This window comes from Petaurus breviceps, unplaced genomic scaffold, assembly GCF_028583685.1.
Source record: "Petaurus breviceps papuanus isolate PSGF00001 unplaced genomic scaffold, PetGlider_PUasm1.0 185, whole genome shotgun sequence".
NCBI classification, from domain to species: domain Eukaryota; kingdom Metazoa; phylum Chordata; class Mammalia; order Diprotodontia; family Petauridae; genus Petaurus; species Petaurus breviceps.
This window is the reverse complement of record NW_027185797.1, coordinates 16,283,003-16,309,136: the sequence shown is the minus strand read 5'-3', so window position 1 is coordinate 16,309,136 and position 26,134 is coordinate 16,283,003. Positions and strand designations below refer to the sequence as shown.

At 40.4% G+C, this 26,134-nt stretch overlaps 1 protein-coding gene across 10 annotated transcripts in view; it reads left to right on the top strand.

Annotated features, from left to right (window-relative positions):
- The window catches only part of THRB (thyroid hormone receptor beta), a 450,111-nt gene that overhangs the window by 127,332 nt on the left and 296,645 nt on the right, over positions 1-26,134 (top strand). Inside the window, exon 1 of one of the 10 annotated variants that reach the window (XM_069088497.1) lies at positions 6,109-6,338. The exons of the other annotated variants lie outside the window; for them this stretch is intronic. The gene's annotated coding sequence lies outside the window, so the exon portion shown is untranslated. Of the gene's footprint in view, positions 1-6,108; positions 6,339-26,134 lie in introns of those variants that run through there. 10 annotated transcript variants of the gene reach the window in all.

Sequence of the window (26,134 nt, the reverse complement as noted above, 5' to 3'; positions counted from 1 at the left end):
TATATATATATATATATATATAATATGAAAATAGCAGTCTGTATATTGTCTCTCCCATTAGAATGTGAGTTTGTAGAGGTCAGGAATAGTATTTTTGCCTTTCTTTATAATACCAGCACTTGGCATGGTGGCCAGTACATAATGATATTTAATAATTGCTTGTTTATTGATTTATTAAATGACTTGCCCTTGGACACAGGTAGCAAGTAGCAGAAACTGAATTTAGGTCTGGATCCCTTGACTCCAAATTCCAGGGTTTTTTTTCCACTGTGACAAGTTACTCCTTTGACCCCCAAATTCATCCCTCTTTCTGCTCTATCCCACTGAATCTAGCCTTGCCCAAAATGGGTGTTTCTTTAAGGTTATTTCTAATCGGTCAAATCAACAAGCATTTATTGTGCTGGTCATGTACTGGGCCCAAAGAGACCGTTGTTTGACTTTGCTATCTAAGACCGAAGAATAAATGTATTGATCAGTGGAGAGAATGAGGTGATATAGATTGATAGATAGATGACAGGATAGACAGACAGATAAATAGATCTATTCCAATAGATAGATATTTATTCCAATAGAGAGATATCTGTCCCAATTAGAATTCATGATAACTTGAGGTTGCTATGAGTGAGCCTTGTTTAAAGAAAAATTAATGTTCAATTAGAACTTTCTAAATAGATAAATGAGAAGACATGTACTGTGTGAGTGTATGCCTTACCAAAGGATAATTTGAATTTTAAAATATTTGCAACATGGTTCCCTTAAATAGCCAACTCCAGGGGTACGTTTAAAATATAAAGCAGCATGATGAAACAGCAGTAGTACCAGACTGAGAGACAAAGAACCTGGGTTCAAATCCCAGCCCTGTTGATTGTGACCTGTGTCACTTTGGGCCTCTCTGGACCTCAGATTATCTATAAAATTAGAGGACTGGACTGGATGAGTGCTAAGGTCTCCTCCAGACCCAGACCTATGATTGCATGGTTCAGTTTGCAGAAATTCTACTTACAATCAACTTTCCATGAACACAAAGCAAGGAATGCCAAAAGGAGCCTTTAAAAAAATTTCCTTTAATTAGAGTCCATAAAAAATTCCCCAAGTGCCCTCACCATGGAATTCTCAACCCATCGGAGAAAATAGGAGATGAATCAAGAAGCTTGGAAAGTGATTGAGATGTACACTTGGGTTTTTCTCTTCTTCACATCTATCACCAAAGACAGCAAAGAAGTAGGATTCCATAGCATTGACTCCACTGCCAGGACAGAAAGATTTGTGGGAAAGTTGAGAAGGAAAATGAGTATCCAGCAAGGAGAAAATTCAACTGTTGAGCCTCCTTCCATTCTGTTTTTACAGTAGATTAATTTTCTGCTCATTGTAATGAGGAATACAAACTATAGTAAATAGAGACAAAATTGGATGGACGTTGATTTAATTCTCTGTGTCTGCGCCTTGACGATTTAAGGAGGAAAATTAACCCAAGAGGTAGCACTTTCGGGTCTTTGGATGGAGGCTGCTTTATAAGTTCAGTTGGATAAGTCTTGTTTTTTTTTTATTGCCTTTATTTTCTCCCTGGGCGGTGTAGCAGGAAAAATGATGCCATATATTATATCATTCCATTTCCTTAATATCTCCGAACACAGACATACCACTCCCTCCCTTGCCTTATTCCATGCCCTGCCCACATGCATAGCCATATTCTGAAAGAGAAAATTACCAAATTGTGACATAAAGAGAAGTCAAGTTTATTAACTTTCTCGTATACCTACAAATTGATTTTCCTAAGAACACAATGGATTTCTTTTCATCCTGAAAGCATGCGTGGAAAAGCTAATACTGATCTCTGCAACTCATGGGGAATGAATAGAGAAGTGAGAGAAGAAAAAATCGGAGTTCAGGACAAGAAGAGAATTTGTAGAATAGGGCACTTGGGAGAATTAGGGAGGGCTGCTTGGAAACTTAATCCTATTAAGTGGCCGGCTAGGAAGGCATTTAGAAGATTGAGTTAATTGGGTCACACTCCAGTGGGCAGGTGAAAAGTAAGATATTTTCCATTGACCAGAACTGGGCCCTTTTGTTTTGCTAAAAGGTAAAAAATACCTCATTGGTTGCTGCTTTGTTTGCACGGTCTAAAGTAGCAAAGGGGAATATCAGTGCAGAGGGGACCCCCAAAACAAGCAGCCTGGGGAAATGCAGATGGAGGTTCTCAGTTTCTTGGAAGAGAGTTGCCCAAACCTCCAGCGTCATGGGGATTGAGACAAACAAAAAGCCATCTTCCACAGAGCCGAAGACTTTGCTTTTCTGTTGGCTAGGCTTTGACAATCTGCCATTAAGAGAGGCTTGTTCCACAGGTGATGGGAGCAGGTGTCTGTTTTCCTGCATCCCATCTTTTCTCTGCTGTTGGAGCAGGGAGACTAAAAGCCCAGGTTCTATTCCTGGTGTGGCCTTTAACCATCTGGGTGACCCGGCAAGTCACCTTACCCCTCTCTGGGGCTCAGTTTCTTCCTTTGGACAAATGAAAGGTCTGGATAAAATGACCTCTGAACCTTTGCAGCCCTGACATTCAGTGACTCATCCCCCATCTGGTTCAGCCTAGTCTCAGTTTAACGAGCACTTATTAAGTACTATCAGACCCTGTACTGAGTGCTGAGGATAAAGGGGAAGAGAAAAGGAGTCTCAAGGATCATGCATGGAGGAGGGGAAGGGGGAGATAAGATATACATTTGTAACTATAAGATATATGTATGTAAGTATGTATATATGTGTACACGTGTGTGTACGTATATATACATATGTGTGTACATACAAAGGAAGTAATCCAGGTGGCACAGTGGACAGAGAGCCAGACCTGGAGTTGGGAATATTCATCTCCCTGAGTTTAAAACTGACCTCAGATACTTACTAGCTGTGTGACCCTGGGCAAGTCACTTAACCCTGTTTACCTCAGTTCCTCATCTGGAAAACGAGCTGGAGAAGGAAATGGCAAATCACTCCAGTATCTTTTCCAAGAAAACCCCAAATGGGACCACGGAAGGTCAGACAGGACTAAATGATTAGTGAACAAGATCAGAAAGGAAGGCACTAGCAGTTGGAGATGTCTCACTGTTAAAAATAAAATAAAACCCTAGAGCCAAAGAAAAGGAAACAAGACCTCCTTAGCCTCTATTTACTTGAAGATTCCCTAAAAATAACCTATTCTGAGGTGGAGTCAGCCTCCTAAACTTATTAAGACAATGATGGACTGTAATTATTATGGTCATGATGTGTCTGTAGCAATCTAAAAATTCCTCTTTCTTTATGGATGCAAATTCTAGCCTGTTCATAATTCACAATCTTAGAGAATTGCCTGAAACTCACACAATACATGATTTTAGAGACAGTCATGGTGTGGTGGTTAAATACTGGTACTGGACTTGGGAGTGAGTGAGACATGTGTTCAAATCTCACCTCTGACACCAGTTGGGGGAGATCCCTGCCAAGTGCCCCATTCCATAAAGTGGCAAAACCTGAATTTGGAGCCTTTTTGAGAGCAGTGTGATATAATGGATAGAGAGTCAACCCCAAAGCAAAAGGACCTGGGTTCAAGTCTTTTCTCTTCTGCTTCCTGGTCTTAGGACTGTGGGCAAGTACTGTAGACAACTCCCTAAGATGTCTACATTGGAAAGAAGATGCCAGTCTGCATTAGAAGAAGGACTTTCCTCTTCCTGGAGCTCTTTATATCTATTATATAGTCTTGCACTCTTTCTACACAGATACTTAGACACCCAGTTAAACCTGTAATCTCACTGATGTAGATGTTGCTTTCAATAATGCAACTCGGAACTCATCCATACCTGAAAATCCTTGTGTGACTTTTTTCTGTCTTTCCCTAATACACAGAGAGTCCACTCAGGATGTTGGTGGGGGCTTTCTCTTGACTTCACAAGGATACTAGTGAAATCCATGGTCATCCACTGGTTAAGCTGGACCTTTGCCACATGACCAGCTCACCTCTTATGTTCATACATGCCTTTAACATTGTCCTTCAGTCCTTGGTAATTACTTGTTTCTAATGGGTTCCCAACTGTTCACTTCCACCTGTCTCCATGCTTACCTCCAGGCTTTTAGAGAACATGGTATTTATTCCATGACCCACAACCACACACAAGAGACTCCATATAGCCTCTCTAAGAAATAATAGTAACAGCAATAACAATAATAATTACCAAAACTGGATATTGTTTCCTTGGGTCACCCATGGAACTCAACTTTCCAGTTGTCCGATGTCTCAACTCACCAGGACAAAAAACAACGCAGACTTTCAATATGAATCAGAACATTTCCTGGAATTCCAGGTTTTAAATGCTTCTCTTCGAAAGAACTTCTTCAGGTTAGGGCCTAAGCTCACATGTTATCAAATGACCCTTGCTTTTGGCCTTTTAAAAATCCATCCTTCTAGGTTGCAGACTGTGCAAAGTGGTTTTTTTTCTCATCCTCCTTTGGAGTGATGTTTGTCTGGGGCTAATACATGCATCGACACTCTTTTTATAGCTTCATATGGAATTCAAAGAGTGGGTTCATACTCTACTTTATCTACTCCAGTTTCCAACATGCTGCACTCATCCCATGCCAAGGCCAAGTTTAAACTGCAGCCTGGATAAAAGAGATGCAAAAATTCCTCCCTCCCCCCCTTTCTGTTTTAAATGATGAACACAGTAATTGGTAGCTAATGAGATGTAAGTGCTTGAGGCTGAGACACTCCGGTTTATACATGCGTCTGCCCCAATCCCATCCAACTCCTGTTTCCCAAACACCAGACTGGCAACCATGCCAAATTTTCTCTGAGTTGGAGGAGAGGTTGTTTTTCCATGTTGCAGTCTATGTAGCTCCAATCTGCGGTCAACATCGAAGAGAGAGCAGTTTCTAATCCTTGTTCAACTTCTCAGGAGACTGAGTCAGCGAAAATAACAGGTCCATGAATCATAAACCTGGCAGCCATAGGGGACATAAATAAATTCTCTGGTCTCCTCCCCCTTATTTTAGTCAGGTAAGGTATTCTCATTTTATAGATGAGACAGCTGAGAAGAGTCACAGAGGCTTAATGCTCAAAGCCACATAGCTAATAGGAAGTGGGATCAGAGGTTCAGAGATTTAGAGCTGAAAGAGACCTAAGAAGTCCTTTTATCCAATCTCCCCTGCCATTTTTTTTTTTTGCAACTATAGTCAATCAATAACCACTTGTAGCTACTCTATGACGGTCACTGTTCTAATTCTATTTTGATGATGGAAATCCAGTCCCAGAAAAGTAATTTGCCCAGTCTGCTGAGGTGGTAATTGACAGGGTTAGAATTTGAGCCCACATCTTCTGACTCCCCAGTCAGTGTTGTTTACACTGTACCCCACCTGGTGCCTCTCCAATAGCATTCTGGTGCCCTGCTTCCTCCAGCACTGAACTTGGGTTTCAGATGATTTCCATAAGCTTTAAATTCATTATTTCTGTTTTAATTGGTAAAAATAGGTGACCTCACATTTTGGGATTCTCAGTTTACACATTTGGTCAGTGTAAAGCAGCAAGATCTTAACGGACCCTTATTCACAGAACCCCGTGCCTTGCATACAGTAGGAGCTTAATATGTGCTTGTTGCATTAAATTTAATTGAATCAAAACCAAAAAATACGACAAAGACACTAAGACAGATGTAGGGTAGGTGATGCTTTGTTCCTGGCCCGCTCCTGCCCCATCCACAAAGCTGTCTCCTTTGGGAGATTTTCTTGGCAAAGATGTTGGAGTGGTTTGCTATTTCCTTCTCCAGCTCCTTATACAGATGAGGAAACTGAAGCAACAGGGTTAAGTGACTTGCCCAGGGTCACATAGTTAGTAAGAATCTGAGACCAGATTTAAACTCAAAATGATGAGTCTTCCTGACTTCAGACCCCACCTGACATCTACTGCATCACCTAGGTGCCCCTGGAAGTGATCTTAGATCTTAGATCTAGTCAAGACCCTCATTTTACAGATGAGGAAACTGAGACCTAGAGAATTGGTAAAATTGAAGTAGAATTAATAGAGTGAAGTTATTTACTTCCCAAAGGCCCAAGGGAAAAATTGAATCTCAGAACATTTAAATGACTTGTCTAGACATAGAGATAGTCAGGAGCAGGGCGTGGATTCCAAGTAAGTCTCCTGATTTCAAGCCCAAGTCCTATTAATCCATTCTACTGCTCTGACTCTGCCGCAATCATAAACGGGAGAGAATCTTGGGTTTACAGCTGGAGGAGTCCCCCAGAAGACATTTACTCCAACCCCTTCATTTGGCAGACTAGAAAATGGAGGCCCAGAAGGATGCCGTTTGTCCAACGTCATACAGGTAGGAAGCAAAGGAACTCGGCTCTTCTGACTTCCCAAATCTAGCTCCCTTTCTCATGCTTGCTGCTGCCTTCTGCTTAAAAAGGTTTTGTAGAAAGTCCCCACCCCCTCAGACTCTTCAAGTTTCAGCTTCTGATTTCAGTTCCTTTCCCTTTAAACTTCAGTTCAAGTGCTAATTATCAGAAAGGACCACGTATTCCAAGGTATCCTTGGAGGAGGTGACTTCTCAGGACCTTGGATTCAGATTACAAATGCTCCGGGCCAGCTCAGATTGTCTGAGAATCACTTTAAATATTTGGATAGGAACACTGATTAGTTTACCAAAGCATTGCTTAATAACCATCTCCTAATAACCACCTTTGTCTCTGATCATTAACTCTGTGGGCTGGAGAGACAGAGTCTCAGAGTGAGCTGGCAATTTCTGAGCTCTTTACCTGAGTAGTGTGGAGGGTTTCTGATGGGCATTCTTCTGTTCCCCCTAAAACTGATTTTTAAAAAAAAAAAAAAGGATTTCTGTTTTCTTTTAAGAAGTGAAAATGGAATTTTAACAAGGTAGAGCTGCCTCCCTGCTTCTCTCTCTCTCTCTCTCTCTCTCTCTCTCTCTCTCTCTCTCTCTCTGTCTCACACACACACACACACACACACACACACACACACACACACACACACGCTTTGCCATTTCTTGTTTCTCTGCTAAAACCTGAATGTAGATAGCAGATACAGTCATTGAAAGAACTCAGGTCTGGAAGTTAGGAAACCTGTCCTGTCTCTACCACCCATGAGTTGTGATTATCTGGTAAATAACTTTTATAGAATGTACGATTGTTGAGGGAAGGGATCATTTAAGATTTTTTCCTTGGTCTTTGAGCTCCCAGATCCCAAAAGGCAGAATGGCATTGGGGATACGGAATGACGAAGACTTAAATTCAAATTCTGACTAACACTAACTCTGGGAGTCACTTAACTTTTCAGTGCTTCCAGCAACTAAAACTGAAAGTTATGACTGGTCGCCAGTCTGTATCAGTGGAGGTCAGAGGTCTCCATTCCAATGAAAACACAGGTTCAGACTCCAGCACCACCCCCCAAGACCCTAGTCCACACAGCAGGCACTTAATATATTCTCATTTCATTGGCTTCACCTTTCTGACCCACAATTACCTCATCTTTAACATGTTAGGGTCAGCGTGAATCATCTCTAAGGTTTCCTTAAGCTCAGAAATTCTTTATGTCATAGAGTCAGGGAATGTGGATTTCCCAGGTCCTTACCCAACGGTAAGAGGGAAGCCTCAGACATTAGTCTATTTTGCTATGCAGGCACTGGATCAGAGATTCTAGACCCGTGACATGATCTAGTCCCAACCCTATAATATTACTTATGGAGAAACTGAGGCCCCTAGACATTCGATGACTTGCCTGATAACAGAGCTAATAAATGGTAGAAACAATGCTCTGACTCCAAGTTCACTGAGCTTTCCATTTGGAGGAGCAGAAAAGGAGAGGCTGACAGCAGGTCTGGTATTTCTGCGGGTTTCAGTCTGTCAGGATATTGTCCACTCTCTTATTCTGCTCCACCTGCCTCCCTCAGGGCTTTCTTCTTCCTTTCCGAGTCATTCATCCCTTTTCCCTCTTTGCTCATTATTGGGAGTTGGCTTCTGGTAAATACTGCTGAATACATGTTTAGGGTAGCCTGAGTTCTTTGTATCTGTTGTTGTGTGGATGATTAAAGAGAAGTAGAGGATATTTTTGGCTTTGGATTTGGGGTAGTTGCTTTTTTTTCCTTGCTAGAGAGGTTGCCAAAACAGCAGCCTTCCTGCCTGGATGGGGGACCCTCCTTTTTGTCCCCCAGCCATCGGGATAGGTTCTACTCCCTTCTGTAAATAGTGTGGTTTCTTTAATATCAGCAACTTTTTTGTTTTGTCCAGAAGTACCACCTTCTTCCTTGCAAATGAAATGATAAACCAGTGCTGGATGGGGAGAGAGAGAGATTTTGAATTGAAAGGGATTTTGCTTACACTGTGTGACTGTCTTCAAGGCACCTGGGATGTTCCTGATTCAGGAGGGACAGATGTCCTCTTGGTCCCTTCCTTGACTTGCTGCCGATGGACCCTCTATAGAAAGTACTGGCTCCGGCAGAAAGCTGAAGCCATGTATCTAACTGTTAATTTATCAGCAACTGCATTATGTTTAATATTACAGAGCCTAGTTTCAGAAAATTGGTATAAATCCCTAAGCAACTGAACGTCAAGTTACATATCACTTATGTGACAATAAGTTGCTTTGATTCACTACTGCAGCGTGCCTATTTTTAGAGCATTGGAAATGCCTAACCACTCATCAGACAGCTTCTTTCATTTAGGAATTCAATGTTTTGGGCTTTGCAAAATACTATGGCTTTTTCTCCAGGTCCAAACGGTTTTGTTTCATTTCCCTTCTTTGAATGCCAGTTTCCTTTAACGAGGCATTAATAAGACTAGAGGAGAGGCAGCATGATATAACAGAGAATGGGCCAGTCCTGGGATCAGAAAAGACTTAAGTTCATTTCTAATCTCTGACATCTGCTGGCTTCTCAGTGACCTCAGGCAACCCTCCAAGACTGTTAAGGGCAGATTAAACATTTGTTAAGCACCTACAAAAAGAGGCAAAAGACAATCCTTGCCCTCAGGGAGCTAACAGTTTAAGGAGAAGGCAACAAACCTTTATCTGCATTGTTAGAAGGAATTTCTACAATGGGATTTCCCTATACTTTTGATATCACAAATCCTCAGCAAAGAAATAGTAGCCCAAAGTTTTTATTGATTTTACCTCATTCATTATTTCACATAAAATTTAATTTGATTGGGAAGAGGTATGATATAATGGGGGAAAGCTTTGGATTTGGGAGTCAGAAAGACCTGGCTCAAAGCCTGGCTCTAGAATTTACCAGATGTGGAACCTCAGGCAAATCACTAAGCCTTTGTCAGATGAAGTATCCGCCCTCATCCACTTATCCATAGGATTTTTTGTAAAGTAAGTGCTTTAGAAACCGAACGTGTTATGGAAATGGTAATAGTGAGTCTTATTTAAGAAAGGCTGGGTAGGATAGTTGATAGAGACCTGTTCTCAGACAGAGAAAGACCTAGATTTAAGTACTGCCTTAGGAATATACCAATAGTGTATCGCTGGGGCAGTCAGTGAATTACCCTCTCATTGCTTTGGGGGCAGAGGTATCAAACTGAAATGGAAATGGGGGCCACTAAACTTTATGGAAGGCCGAGCCCCTCATTGACTTAGAAACCCATATGTTGACATTATCTGTGTCCTACTGGACTTTTATTTTGTTAGATATTTCCCAATTACATTTTCACCCTATTCAGGCAGCACTTGGGAGTTTCCTTGGCTTTGTGTTGACACCTCTGCTCTAGGGAATTCTCTAAGATCATGAATTCCAAGGAGGATGCTGTGACTTCCATTAGTAGAGAGAATTTACTCATTAAGCAGTTCCCTATATCAATGATGAGGATCACAGTTCCTGTCTGTTCGGTCCATTCTGACTCTTCCATGAGCCCATTTTGGGTTTTCTTGGCAAAGATACTGGAATAGTTTCTTTCAGACAGAAAGCTGAAGCCATGTAACTTAATTTATCAGATACTGCATTATGTTTAATATTATAGAGACTGGCTTCAGAAAATTGGTATAAATCCAGTTTTTACAGATGAGGAAACAGAGGCAAATAGGGCAAAGTGACTTGCCTGCAGTCACACAGCTATTAAGTGTCTGAGGCCGGCTTTGAACTCAGGAAGATGAGTTTTCCTAACTCTAGACCTGGTATTTTATCCACTGTACCACCAACTTGCACAATTCAAGTAGCAGCACCTTTATTCTGACTAATGGCAATCTTTATTTTGGATATTTAGAAGAATACATGCTTCTGCCTTATAGTAGCTGAGTATGCCAGCACATGGCACATTACTGTCATCCCAGCTCCCAGGGTGGGTAGAGTGAGGGGGGAGGTGAAGCTGGAAGATCTCTTAATCTCAGAGGTCTGAGCCACAGTGAGCTAAGCCAAACTGATGTCCACACTAAGTTGGGCATTAACATGGAGAGTCTCTGGGAACAGAAGGTGCCCAAAGAGGGACAAACTGACCCAGCTAAGAAAAATGGCAGATCAAAGACCCTGTACCTGTTTGAGTGGGATCTCACTCAGAAGTAGCCCCTGTATATCCAACCTTCCAGTTTGATAGGGAGAGCTAATCTTTAAAAATAATAGTAGTAATAGTAATAGCAATTGACTACCAACAATAGCTGTTTGCTTGAGATTGTCAAAGCATTTGACATATTCTATCCCCCATCCCCATACTTAGTGATTCTTTGGATGGAGAGTAGTAACCTTTAGAAAAGGAAAGAGGAGAGAATTTTTTTTGAAGAGTAAAATGTTGAGTAAATTGTGAATTCAGTGCAATTGCATAAACATTTTAATGATCTCCTAAGGAGTAGCCAAGCATTTTATTTATATAGTCCTTATGTCTGCTAAGCTCAAGTCAATGACTGGCATTGTAGAGTAGAAGTTGTTTATTTTGTGAATTGATGGTTGTAGAGTTGTTAACCATAAAGGAACAGATCCCAAACACCACCAGCACCACCCCGCCCCCTCACACAGACTCTTTGAAGCTCAGAATTTAATTTAAGACATTATTGGGACTATTTCACTATTCACACTATTACATTTGAACCAGATACTGGTTAAAGGAGACCAGGGTAAAGGTCTCTGATGGCAAGGAAGTAGTTTATTGACAAACGTGTAAGTGTCACAGATTTCCCAAGGATGACCTGATGAGTCCTGTGACCCAGATAGGCCCCCTGGAAGAGAGGAGCTTTAAAATAGCCCACCTGGTTCACACCACTCTTCAGTACATGGCCTTCCTTCTGGGTTGTCTCTGAAGGTGTTAATTTGGTGTGTGAAGAATTCTCTGCTGGTGTCTGAAATCCAATTGGGACCCAACTCTACAGATGTCACCAAACAGGCAGCTGGACCATAATAATTGGTAGAGGAAGGGTGAACAAGAGTCCCTGGCAGCCTCTGTGTTAAAGAGAGAACCAAGAATTTTATTTTTATCATCGCCTTGCCCCAGTGATCTTCCTTCAATCTGACTGAACTTACAACATCCCTCACTTGTCAAATAGGGATAATAATGAGCATTTGCCTGGCGTTTTGGGGGGGAGATAACATGTACCAGGGGGTCATTGACTTAATCAAGTCGCCCCACCCCACTTAAAGTAAGTGATACAATGCTCAGGTGCTTTAACCAGGTGGAAAGAATCACTCAGTCTCAGTCTTTAGTTTTAATCAATTATTCTATCATAGGTTCTTGACTAGGTATGCAAAGTCCTTGAAACTCACCAGAATCTTGTTTGGATTAGCTGAGAAAGCTTAATCACATCCTGGAAATTGTTTATAAATTATTAAAGTGGTCAGAACCAGAGACATTGAAGAGGTTGGAGCAAGCATGGCATTCTGGTAAAAAAAAAAAAAAGGCTCAGCCTTCCCCTTCTGCTTTGGCTGGAGAAGCTCACCCTTATAAGCTCCGAAGGGTCGGGAGGATGGTGGACTTCCTGTCTTCCCATCAGGGGCCTAATGGTGTCACTGGACCACTGAGACCAGCCAAAGACAGACGGGATCTAGAACAATGATTTCTCAAGGAGTCTAGCAAAGAAGCTGTATCAGGCCCAAGAGGCATTTCCTGAGCATCCCACAAAGGAAGGAAATGACAAGATCTGTAAGGTACCTTTTGGCCTCATGTGCTTTCTAAATTTGAGCCTGCTTTCCCCTAGACGCTGTATAGACTGAGAGGGTGTGTCACAGACTTCGGGGGGGATGTTTTGTACCACCCACCGTATTGTGCTATCTTACTTGTATAACATTGTATTGTACACTATTGTAAATACTCCTTTCTGACATCTGCATAAGCAAACATAGGGTGGAGTGTATAGAGAGAGTGTGGGGCTTGGAGTCAGGAAAACTCATTTTCCTGAGTTCAAATCTGTCCTCAGACTCTTACTAGCTATGTGACCCTGGGTAAGTCACTTCAACCTGTTTGCCTCGGTTCCCTCATCCATAAAATGAACAGGAGAAAGAAATGGCCAGCCACTTCAGGATCTTTGCCAAGAAAACCCCCAATGCAGTCATGGAGAGTCGGGCATGACTAAAGACAACTGATCAACAAAATCTTCTTAAGGCTGGCTGACTAAATTGATTCTCTTCTGATAATATTGAGGAGAAACACAGTGAGCATTTGAACTGATGGCATTAGAAAATCACACACACAGTTCCTCAGGGGTGCTTCTAGAACTGGGACCCAAGATTAGTTTGTGAGAAGGGGTGTCGGGATATGGACCCCCCAGAACATGTGTGGGCTATCTTGATTTTTGTTGTTTTGAAACCATCATTCCTGATTCATTTGTCCTTATTGGATTTCTGCTACTGATGGAGAAGTTGTGATCAGTCAATACAACTCTCTATCTATGGGGCTCAAGTGGGACTCTGGAACTCTACTGGACTTATAAGGTTTCCTGGCTGCTTCCACCTTCAGATAGTCATTCATCTAAGATCAAGAAAGGAGAAACATAGAAAGATAGGTGACCTCATCCCAGGAACAGGCTTGCCTTGGAAGGACCTTTATTTGAAGCTGGCATTCAACCAGGTGAAAGATTGGGCAGGATCCCTTCCCTTCACCCATCTCTTGGAAGGCTTCCACTCCAAAACCTCCAGCCTCTCCTGAATGCTCTACCCACTGAACCAGCTGGCTCTATATGAGGTCTTTCTTGTCATTGACCTTCTTGGATTATATATCTAGCAGCAGAATCTGTGGGTCAAAGAATATGGACATTTAGGTAATTTTGACATGTGTGTATATGTACATATAACATGATGTGCACACAATATACATGTATTTATCTATGTGTGTGCATATAGGTGTGTATATATATGCATACATATTTGCATATACATTAAATTCTAGCTTCCTCGGGAATCATATAGTATAATTTATAGGATTTAATTGTATTTATGTGCATGGTGAGAGTGAAAGATAACAGATGGACAGCCTCAGTGTTGATCTGGTATTCACAAAAAACTAAAAGAAATTTTGGAAGATTCCCTGTGCATAGGAAGGAACTGGATAAGTCATCAAAGTCCACCCTCTTTTACAAATATGGAAACTGAGACCCAGAGAGGTTGTCATTTAGTTGACAGAAAGCTAGTGAATAACAGGCAAAATGTGAACCAAGGCCCTTCCTCTGACTAAATCTAGGGTCTTTTCCCCTACCCTATAATGTCTCCTTTTTGGGAGATCTACAGGGAAAAAAAATATGTATAATCCCATGAGTTTAAGTATATCCAGGATGTTCTTAGAATAAGTTGCATAGGACAAATCGAGAGATTCTCATGGCAGAAAATGGGCATTTTGGTTAACTCTGATGAGAGGATGTGATCATGAACCCCTTGAATGCGGTATGCATTCAAGAAAGCCGAATTAATCCAAGCCAAATTCAGTCTTGGGTCATGAAGCTGGATTATCAGGGAACTGTGTAGAAGAGTGGGAGAAGGAAAATGCTGTTGAGTTTGCAAATGAAGAATTTTAGAAGCTTGAAGCATTTAACAGGTGGGGTTTTTTTGGTGGTAGAAAGGGTCCTTGGCTTGAAGTTGGAGGGCGTGGGTTCAAATTCCAACCTGCTGTTTATTGCCTGTATGACCTTGTGTGTACTATCTCAGTTTTCTTAGCAATAAAATGAGAAGGCTGGATTTCATGGCTTCTGAGTGCCCTTTCATCTCTGCATTTGTTATTCTGAGGTCTTTGTTAGCAGCAGCAGCAGCACTAGTATATACATTACACATATTAACTCAGATCAACCCTGAGAGGTGGGTGCTAATATCATCACTATTTAACAAATAAGGAAACTGAGGCAGACGGATACACTGACTTACCCAAGGTTAGACAACTACTGAGGGTCTGAGGCTGGATTTGAAAACAAAGCAATGAGAAATGTTTGAAAGCCAGCTAAACAACCCTTTAGATTAAAAGGTTGATGAAAGTATTCCAAGCTGAGACATTTTTGCCATGGGCCAGTCAGCAAATGGTCCCATAGCTCTTCCCAGCATTTTCACCTTCCCACACTTTGCTGTCATCACTCTACCAGTGCTCCACATGGAAAGCTGGTAATTGAAAAGAGAAAATGGTTTAACAAGGGTCCTCTGTCTTCTGGTTTAATAGCAGGTTTCATAGAGATTATGAAATGATGATGCGGGCTGATAGAAAGTTTTTATTGCCACAAGTGTGGGATGATGGCATTGTTCAGGAATGATGGGGAGCCCAGCTTGGCTCTCAGGAGAGAAGGACATAGCCCTGTAGTAATATCTTAGAGCCTGATGGTGATTCTTTTTTCTCACTTATGCTGCTAATCATCCCTTTCTTTCAGTGACCTATGAAATAGCCTGTCCTTCAAATACCCACCCACCGCTTGGGTACATGCCCAAGATCACTCTCGAGCTCTCATGAATTAGCATTTTATGCCTTCCATGCAAGGAATCCTAAACCCAGTTAGCCTCATCTCTTTCTGGTCGGGCAGAGACATACCTGAATGATGACTCTCCATCACCCTTAGTTTTGTTACTACTAGAGTCATTGGCTGTGCAAAATTCCTCCTAAAATATGCTGTTTCTGCCTTGTAAGCCAGTGGAGGGAGAAATCACATGAGGAACTTTGAACTGTTGAAACAACCCCAGTAGAGATCACGCATTGAGTGTCATGCCAACACACCGTCAATGAAGAATTGGGATCATTGTCCCCACTATGAATTTCTTAGCTTGGATACCTGAGGGAAAATGTTTGAGTCAAAGCAGAGACAACAGGGGCTGGTGGATAGAGCACTGGACTCAGAGTCAGAAAGATCTAGATTCAGATCCTCCCTCAGACTCTCATAAGTTGCATGGCCTTTGGTGAGTCACTTCAATTTCCTGTGACTCTGTTTCTTCATCTGTTAAATGAGAAGATTGTATCTGATACCCTTTTGGGTCCCTTCCAACCCTAGATCAACTCGACCAGCACTCTGGATACTCAGTCAATTGAAAACATAGTAACTGTCTAGATCTTAGATCGAAAACAGTTGGATATCGCTGTGTAGGTCCATCAATGTCCTCAAAATGGTACTATGGTATCCATTCTATAAAATGAAGGTAACAGTGTGAGCTATCAGGTTGGGATTTTGTGAGAAGTACTGAGCAAAACTGATTGGGAAAAAAGAAGTCTTGCAAAGGCTAGTGCTAAAGGAATGCCTCATAATAACCTTAATTATAATGCTTCCCCAGAAACTAGCTATAATAATAATAACTGGCATTTATGGGATGCTTTGAAATTTACAAAGCACTATATATGCTATCCCATTGGAGGTAGCTATGACAGTATTATTATCTGTATTTTATAATTGAGGAAGCTGAGGTGTACAATGATTAAATGTCTTTTCATAGTCACATAACTAGTAAGTGTCCAAGGTAGAATTCTAACCAAAATCCTCTTGACTTGAGTCCAGCTTCATTCACGGATGACTTTATTAATTGGGAAGATGACAATGCAAGAAGCAATGCATTCATCAGGATGGCAGGTGCCTATTAAATTTACACACTAAATTTCATTTGTTGATAGCACTTGTGCGCTTTGACGTAGATATTCAACAGGAGCTTTTATCTGAGGTTACACAGCAATTGCGGGAGAGTTTTTCAAACATTTGTAGCTTAGGTAAGAAAGTCCAAATTTTCACTAAGACACTTGCAGATCTCTTTTTATGCCCACGCAGTGACCAAGACAGAACCTCCATATAGTAGATGCTTAGAAAATATTTGTTTATTTGATTGGATTGCGAAGTTTAAAGACGATCCATCATTGGACTGGTAGTGTGATTCTTTCCAGTCCGTGTTCCTGACCCTTTTGATGCCTGGTGATTTGAGCCCAGGTCTCTCTTGACTCTAAGACTAGCCCTCAATCCATCCCGACACATTTCCTCTGTCTAGCTTAAATAACAGAATCAGAATACAAACTTGCAGCATATGACTTCGTTCGTTTTATTAAGTCCACATGAGCTCCATTGCAAGGTACTCCTCAGATGTGTGGCTGTGGATTTATTTCTGAAAGATCCTGGAGAATGGGAGGTGATGGTGTGACTGAAGAAAGACAAATAGCCAATTTTCAAAAAAAAAGGGGGGGGGGAAGAAAATGGAGTCTTCAAATTATAGGCTAGGGAGCCTGACTTCAATTTGTGGGAAAATTCTCAAATGGCATAGTTAGTGAACATCCAGAAAGAGAGGCATTGATCACAAAAAGTCAGCATGACTTCATCAAGAGCAGGGCACTCCACAGTAACCCAGTTTCCTTTGTTGTTAGGGCTACTGGACTGGTAGATTAAGGGAATGCTGTAGAGGGAGTATACTTTTCCAAGATTTGAACAAAGCCTTTGACAAAGTTTCTTATGCTAGTCTTATGGGGGAGAAATGGACAGTTGTGGACAATGGTGCAATTGAGTAAACTTGGAACTAGTTGAATGGATGGTCTCAAAGATAATAATAGTAAAGTAATAATAATGATGATAATAATAGCTAACATATCTATAGTACCTACCATGTACTATATACATATACTACCACTGTGCTAAGCACTTTACAAGTATTCACGTTTTACATGATTGCATATGTATAATCTTCATCTGATTGCTTAACATCTCAGGGAGGGGAAGGAAAGGAAGGGATAGAATTTGGAACTTAAAACTTAAAAAAAAGAAATGCTAAAAAATTGTTTTAAAGTAATTCAAAAAATATTTTAAAATATAAAAACATAAATATGCAGATAAATAAAAAGTTATATAACTGAATTAAATATATTAAAATTTTAATATATGATAAAATATTTTTAAAATTAAAAATATTATTGAATCTTCACAACAGCTCTGGGATGTAAATATTATTATTATCCATATTTTATAGTTTAGGAAACTGAGGCAAACTGAGGTTTAGTGGCCTGCTTATATCACATAGCTAATAAGTATCTGAGACTGAATTTGACCTCAAGTCTTCCTCATTCTAGGCCTAGCATGTACCATCTAGTGGCAATGAGTGCCAGATAGAGTAGATTTCTCCCTCCCTGGGGGGGGGGGGAGGAACAAGGAGAGGGGGCAGGGGTGGTGTAAAGTTGTCATTAATAGTGCTAGAGATTTCCCCCTCCATGAAAGGAGGTCTTCAAGCAAAAACTTGATAGCCATTTGTTGGATATGTTTTAGTCAGGATTCCTGTTTGGGTAAGGATTGAACTGTATACCCTCTTGAAGTCCCTTCTGACTGTGATTCTATGATCTCAGGTTTTGTGATTATTGATAGATGTAGTTTCTGGATTTCTTAAAACTAGATTTTAAATTTTTTATTGATATGTTTTTTTCTCACCATTTTCATTTTCCAAATACATTCCTCCTTCCTTATCTACGCAGAGAACTATCCCTTGTAACAAAAAACAAAATAAAGAAAAAATAGGTTTAAAAAATTACCAATATATCAACTGGGTCTGACAGAAAAGGGAATGTTTTGCAGGGATAGGCCCCTCTCTAAAAAGGAAGATCTAATGTCTTCTTCAATGCTGGCCTGGGTCATTGTAATTTCAGTTTCCTTTTCCTTTTATTATTTCCATATTCCTGTTATAGTCATCATGTGTATTGTTTTCCTTGATTCTACTCTGTATTTATATGGATCAGTTTATATCAATCTTCCATTGCTTCTCTGTATCCTTTTTGTTTATTGTTTCTGACCACAAGGAGTCTAGTCATTCTTCAATCAGTGAGCTTTGTTTCCTGTTCTTTGCTATTACAAAAGGTGCTTCTATAAACACTTTCATTTCTGTCTTTAAACTCCTTGGAATACACACACACACATTTACATATCTACGCATATATATGTATGTGTGTGTGTGTGTGCATAGTAGTGGAATTCCGGGTCAAAGGTTATTTTAGTCACTTTATTACCATGAGAGACTACATGTGGTAGTGGAAGGGATTTCAGATTTGGGGTAGGAGCTGGGTTCAAGTCCTAATTCTGTCATTTGCTAGTTATGTGACTTTGGGCAAACTTCTCTGGACCTCAGTTTTCTCCTCTTTAAAACGGGAAGTCCTCCAAGGTTCCTTTGCAGTCTAAATCTATGATTATATGATCCAAATTGCTTGCGAGAATCCCCCAGCGATTTGCCTTGCTATGAAACCCTTGCGCGCATCATATTTTTGTTTGTTTTTGATACTGAGGTTGTCACTGTGACTCATCTTTTGTCAAGGAGAGAAGGGACGGGATGATAGAATTGGAAGATAACCAGAAAGACACTTTGGGAGGACAAAAATAACAAGCCTTTCCCTCTAATGCTTTTTTTACATTCTTTTAAAGTACAACCAGTTAAAAGGGAAGCATAAATATGGCTGAGAAGCTGAATGGCAAGTTACAGCACGAGAGAAATTTTAAAGGCCTCAGAGAGGGGGCTTAAATGGAAATTCTGACAACCTTAACTACACCTCTTCCACAAGGCAAGAGCTCAATTAGCAGAGAAGAACATGTCACCAGCCACATATTATTCTTTCAAGCAGTGGTGGATAGCTTTTGTTCTATGTAGTTACTAAGTGCATTTATGGTTGCAGAGTGGTGAATTTTTTTTATGTTTTTTTTTCTTTAATAATGCCTTCTACTTTGAAAGACTGCCCAATAACTAGCTTTGATTATGAGCAGCTGAGCAGAAGTTGGCTTCATAGTTGAGATACCAACCAGACTGGAAGCTTGATTTCTCTCCATGGCATGAATCAAGGATGTAGATCCTCTAATCTGTTCCATTCGTTGGCCTTATTTCAAAATCATCCCAATGCATACTCCCATCCAACCAGATGCCGTCACCCTCAGACCTGAAACTCAGGTCATGCTAAGGATGGTGTTTTCAGAAAGGGAGGGCCCTAGCCCAGACCTTCCAAGGAGAGGAGATGAGACAGCCTCATTCCGCAGCAGGCTAAACATTCTGACACATTGGATGTGCCAAATGCGGGCCTCCCCGGGGTTTCTCTGAGCAGTCAGTCAGTGCTTTTCATGTCTGACACACTCTTGTGAAGAGGAATGTCACTTTTCTTGGTGGAAAAATTCTCCTTGGGAATTATCATTGACGTGGAGACTCGAGATCTGAGAAAGAAGACAGAATTCATTTTTGTGGCATAAAATAGGCACTGCCTAGGTTTGGTTTGGCAAGGGACAGCTTCTTATGGGAGGCCCAGCCCTTTGTGCACACAGTAGTTGGTCAGTGAACGTTTGTTGAACTGAATAGCATGGAGGTTTCAAAGTCTTCAAAGACAGGATCATTGGACTTGTGATAGAATGGGAGTAGAAATAAACCTGGCCTTTGTCCAACAGTTTGGAAGACTGGTGACTCACAGCATCATGGGATGTTTTATCTGGATGGTATGGTCCCATTCATGCCAGAGTTTTTTTTTTGGAAACAATCAGTGTAGAGAGCAGGTCCTTGACAATGCCTCCGTCAATTAGTAAACATCTATTTAATACCTACTGCATGCCAGTCACCATGCTGTGAATACAGAGAGAGACAGAGAAAAAGCATGTGCCTCTCAAGTCATTTACAATCTAGGAAGAGAGCTTTCCTTGATACTGCCACTGAAAGATCTGCCCTCCCTGATTTCCCTCGAGTCCTTTATCTGGCTCTCTTTTGGCCCCACCTTGTAGGACACATTTCTGGGTATCTGCCAAACCCTCCCAAATCCCTCCCCTCAGAAACAGACCTCAGTAGAATGCAAGCTTATTTCCAGCATAATGCCTGGTACAATTCAGGGCACAGAATTTCCCTGGACCAATGGATTCTGACACATTGGATGTGCCAAATGGAGGCCTCCCCGGGGGAGGACCTGGGGACCAGTCCTGGACCAATGATTTCCTTGATGTGAGGAGCTCCTGGATGAGGAAGTGCCTTCCACCTATACAGTTCAGCACCTTCTCTGCATCTTCTAGTGAAGGAATTGTGCAGGGTGCTGAGAAGTTAAATCACATGTCCATGATCACATAATATCAGAGGTGGGACCTGAACCCAGGCCTTCCTGGCCTCTGAGTCCATGGTTGTACCATCTTACCTCTCCACAGAGTAAATATTTAACAATATTTGTTGAATTGAATCTCATATTCCTTGAGGTAAATTGTTTCCTCACCTAGAGACAGTACTAAAAGGTAGAAGAACTCTAACTTTAGGGTAGGGATTTGTTTGGGGAGGCAGGGGGGGAATGAAAATATATGACTTTATCCTCTTAATTTTCAGGGACTCCATACATTAGGAATCCAAGGGGAAAATAAATCCCACTGGTCGATATATAGCCATCGGGATTCCCATTGTCCTAATTATTCATAGACCAAAATAGTTTATACATTTGGGACCATACTCTAATGTTATTTCCTGCTGATGTGCTCATGTATATATAGACATGAATCATAGATTGTTGGAGCTGAAAAGAACCTTTGACACAATCTAATCCAATGGTTACTAGCCTGGAGTCTACAAATTTGTGTTGTAAAAAATGGTATGTTTTAGAATGACTAGAGTTCAATTTAATTGCTTTCCTTTGTTATCCTAATATTTTATTTGATGCCTTTAAAAATAATAGTCTGGGATTGGAGTCCATAGATTTCAACAGATTACCAATGTGTTTAATGATACACACAAAGATTAAGAAATACTAATCAAACCCATTTTATAGATGAGAAAATCCCTCATTTTACAGATGAGAAAACTGAGTCCCAGAGTGATCAGGTGACTTGTCCAAGGTCTCATAAGAAATTAGTAGTAGAGCTGGAACTGGAACCCAGATCTAACGTAATCTAACGCTATTCATTACAGCACATCATCCCATTAATGATAACTTCCATGGTAAGGTATCAGAAACAATAGCCAGACCTTCAGATATCCTTGAGTCAGGCAGAAGTAAGAAAATTGTTTTGTTTTGGTTTTTAAGGCAGCAATTCCCAATAATTTTGGAATTCTCAACCTCTCCTGAGAGGCAATGAGGCTTACCAAGCAGAGAGAGGCTTTGCCTCTGATAAATATTGGGGGTGTGACCTTGAACACAGAGCTTAATTTCTCAGTGTTTCAGGCAAGTCTCAGAGACTTGATGTTGCCAGACAGTAGCTGATCTACTTTGGTGGGAGTTTTCTCACTAGGAGTTCCATTTACCAATGAAATCATAGTTCAGTGCCAAAAAACAAAAGCCAAGCACCTTCCTGTACTCCTGCCCCCTTATGGTGCTTTGTACTATATATTTTTAAGGTTAAAATAAATTTAATATTATACTGAAATTGTTCAAGTATTTAGTTATACCCCTTGAGATAATTGGGAATATCTTGGATTAACATTAAGTTAAAATTGTTTAATATGTTTGTAAGTGGGATGCCAAGTCATTATTACCTGTCATGGCTATGGGCTTACTTGTCTTTATGCTTATTAATAACAATTCAGAATGCAAGACAACCCCATCTCAGAATTCTCAGACTGATCTTACTTAATCAGTCCATATCTTCAGGGAATCCAGAATCTGGTAAGGGCCCGGTTCTCTTATTTAGAATATGTTCCTTCCCAATTCAGAGGGTCTACTAGCCTGTCCTAGAGGAAAACCATTGCTTCATGAAACACCTTTCCCTCTGTTAACAGGTACACAGGTTTAAAGTGTAACACTTCCAGCTTAATAAATAGCAAGAAGTGTTTACTAGACTATGGTGAATAAGCAGACAATGCACCTGACTTCAATCCAGAGGTCAGTTGTCTAAGAGGAAATCCTACTATTCAGGTGACTAACGCTTTTGCAGGACCTACCTTGCCAGCAAACTCTCTTCATCCCAAATGGTCTTAGGAATGAATTGAGACATTCCTATACTCCAAAGGAGCTCACCAATGTTATCTCCTTTCAAAGAATTAAAATCTCCAGTCACCCCTAATTTCCATCTCCTATTATTCTGGTGAATATTATACCAAAGACATTTCTTTGCAATGGTTCTCATTCTCTCTCTCTCTCTCTCTCTCTCTCTCTCTCTCTCTCCCTCTCCCTTTCTCCTTTCCTCCCTCTCTCTTTTTCCCTCCCTCCATCCATCTTACCTCCCCCCAGTTGAAATACATAGAACCATAGAATGTTTGCTACAAGATCATCATTTCATTATGTTTTCAGAACTTTGAGGGACTTTGAAAACAACATTGGAACTATGCATTTACTTTCTAAAGGACCTAATTGAGGCATCTGGTTTAAGGAGCCCATTTCTTCAATTAACCCTGTTAATTTTCTCTAACCTTCTTTATTTAAAAACTGTTACATCTTGGAAAGGCTATTGGGTGATAGTATACAGTGGCAACCAGACTTTATGTTGCCTAGGTGACTGATGAATAGGAAAGCTTTCTAGGATTATGAAGGTCTCCTGAGATTACTAGTTGCAAACAATCCCCTGTCACTTCTGCAAAGTTGCCATCTCCAGTTGATGGAAAGGAAGCTTCCCTGAAAAAATTCTCTATAGGCAGCTCAATTGCTTAGGGAGACATGTTTGCTTACTCATAAAAGCTAATAGAATAAATTTCCCTAGTCATTGTTCTTTTCACAGTTATTTCTTGATAACATGACCAAGCTTCTTGGGGAATTTCCTGATACCTTAATTAGAAAAATGTTTGAGTGTATCCACATGTGTTCAGATTTAGAACCATTTAAGTTATAAAGAGAGCAACGTTTCTTTTCTAGGTGGGTTTCTCATTAAAGTCCAAAGTAAGGGTGTAACTATTAATTAAAAGAGATGATTAAAAATGCATTTAATCTCATTTCATCAAGACGGATAAAACATCCAGAAGCATTTTGTTTTCCATTATTGTCTAGACCACCCTTCTAGGGAATGGAGAGACAAAGACGGGTAAGACACAGTTGCTGTCTTAAAGGGCATTGCAGTCTGGGTGGAAATATAGACCACCTACATTAAACACACACACACACACAGTGACATATGTTAACTGTTTAAGAAATGGTATAGACAGTAAGAACTCAAGGAGTTCTGAGGAGAGAGCAATCATAGAGGCACATGATGGTTGGAGAAGGCTCCATGGAAGAAGGTCTTGAAGAAATATGATGCGAAAAGAAGAAAGGGGATATAGGTCACTCCAGGGAAAGTGAATTCGGGAACAAAGACACAGATGCGGGATTCAGCAACATGCCATTTGGGGAGAGAATCAAATAAAGAAACAGGATATTTTGACCCATGACTTTGGTGGATTTATATATTGAGACTTTGGTGGATTTACGTATTGAGACTTTGGTGGATTTATATATTGAGACCTTGGTGGATTTATATATTGAGAGATTAAGACTGGAGAGGGAAATAAGAACAAGAATATAGAACTCATAAAAAGTTAAACTGAGGATTTGGAGCGTTTTCTTATAGGCACTGAGGAGCCACTAAAGGTCTTTGAGCCAGGGGACTGCAGTGAAGAAAGCAGTGACTTAGAAAAATTAATCTGGTGATGTCAAACATGCAGCCTGGTCAGTTGCAATACCCCCAAATGCCCAGAACCAGATGAACACTTGAAATATTTTATTAGGGTGGGTGGTAGGGGAAAGATGGGGAGAAAATTTGTAACTCAAAATCTTGTGAAAATAAATGTTGAAAACTAAAAATAAATAAATAATATTTTAAAACAATTTGAAATATTTAACAAAATAAATAAAAATAGATAATGTTAATATGTGGTTTTCTAAGTCCACATGAGGTCCTAAACAGTGACCCACCTCCCACCCTGTTTCTATGGCATATAGGATGGATTAGAGAAAGAATAAACTGATTGGGAGAATATCAAAAGATTGTTAAAGGCAGTAATGCCTCTAAGACCTGGAGGAGTCCTTACCAGGCTCAAATGAAACAAACATTTTGCAAAAATGTTAAGGCACCCTATAAACGTCAGCTGTTATTGTTAGTACAATTAATGTGCCCAGAGCACAAACCACAGAAGAAGGAAGCAGGCTCAAGCAGAACCAACTGTGTCTGAAAAACTTGTCTGCTTTAAGGATTCTGTATAAGACCCTTATTGTTTTCAAGGATCTCTTAATGTACCCAAACTATAGAACAGGGGTTCTTAATCTTTGTTATGTCAATGACCCCTTTGGTGGTCTGGTGAAGCCAATGGAGCCCGTCTCTGAATAATTAGTTGCTACATTCATAATTGAAGGAAATTAGAGCTTAGTAAAAATAAAGATGTAATTTTCTTTCCCCATCTGAGTTCACAGGCCCCTCCCCACCTCTGAAATTTATCCACAGACTTCTTTGGGGTAGATGGACACCAATATTAAGAACCCCTACCCTAGATAAAGACATAGACATTTAAGTTTGTTATATCCATAGTGTCTTCTATCTGGGATCAGACTGTCTGACCAATAGTAGATGTTGAGCCTTAATTGTCTGTGTGTTTGTGTGTGTGTGTGTGTGTGTGCCTTTCTTGGACCTGCCTGGAGATCTCTTAATAACAATTAAGTTCCTATTCACAAACTTACAGGAAATGATAGGGATGCTTTTATTTTAAATGTTTATTATTTCTTAATTTTCATCTTATTCATACTTGCTGTTTTCTCCTCCCTTTGCACTCCTCATTGCATTACTGAATCATGGAATCATCAACCTGAAAAGGGCCTCAGAACTCATTTAGTCCCAATTGTACCAGATAATCCTTTCTACCATATCTCATGATATGAATGACAAATGGTCATTCAAATTCTACTTGAAGACCTGTAATGAGAGGGAACCAATGACTTCCCAAGGTAGTCCATTCCATTTGGGAATGGCTCTAAGTATTAGGACATTACCCTTGATCAAAAGTTGCCTCTTTAGAATTTCCATCCATGGCTCCTAATTCTGCCTTTAGGAGCCAAGCAGATTCAGAATGTTCTCTTTTCCACAAGATAAATACTTGAAGATGGTGATGAGGTCCCCTCTAAGATTTTTATTCTTTAAGCTCAATAATCTCTCTCTTTGTTTTCATTTGAAGCTTATATGGTGAGGTCTACATTTTCCTCCAGTGACATCACCTTTACCTGTTTTCCTGTATAAAGAAGTGACAGAAAAGGGTTTAGGGTGGCAAGATGGTGCCTCTTAACATACTGATTAAAAGAAATGTGTCAGTGAGACATATTAAGACTTTCAACATGATAATACCCTCGTTTTCCAGCAACATATCTAGGATGTTGCAAAAGTCTTAGTGCAGTTTTAAGCTAATAAAGCAATGAAAAACTTTTGGGACACCCTATATTTTCCAGGTGGTGAAAGCTATACTCGATAACCAAATTCAGTTCACAGAATTATTGTCAAATATACTAAGGATCAGAAAATTCCCAGAGCACAAGAAGGGTTGTGACTGGATGTGGTAAGAGTCTCATCACATTATCAGCTCCACTCCTCCTCTTCTGCTTTGCCATTCTTTTGGCAGGTCAGCCTGTAGCACCAGCATCGGGAATGCCTCTGACACTGGTGATCTGATTCTAGGTGCTTATTTTATTTAACCATCCTGAGAAATCAGTGAGGTCAGTGTGTGTGTGTGTGTGTGTGTGTGTGTGTGTGTGTGTGTGAAATTACCCCTTGGGGTAATAATAATAATAATATTTACACAGTGCCTACTATGCACCAGGCGCTATGTTGTGTTTTACAAATATCTCATTTGTAAGTTTATATACCTCCCTTGTAATTTGAATTGCAATAAAA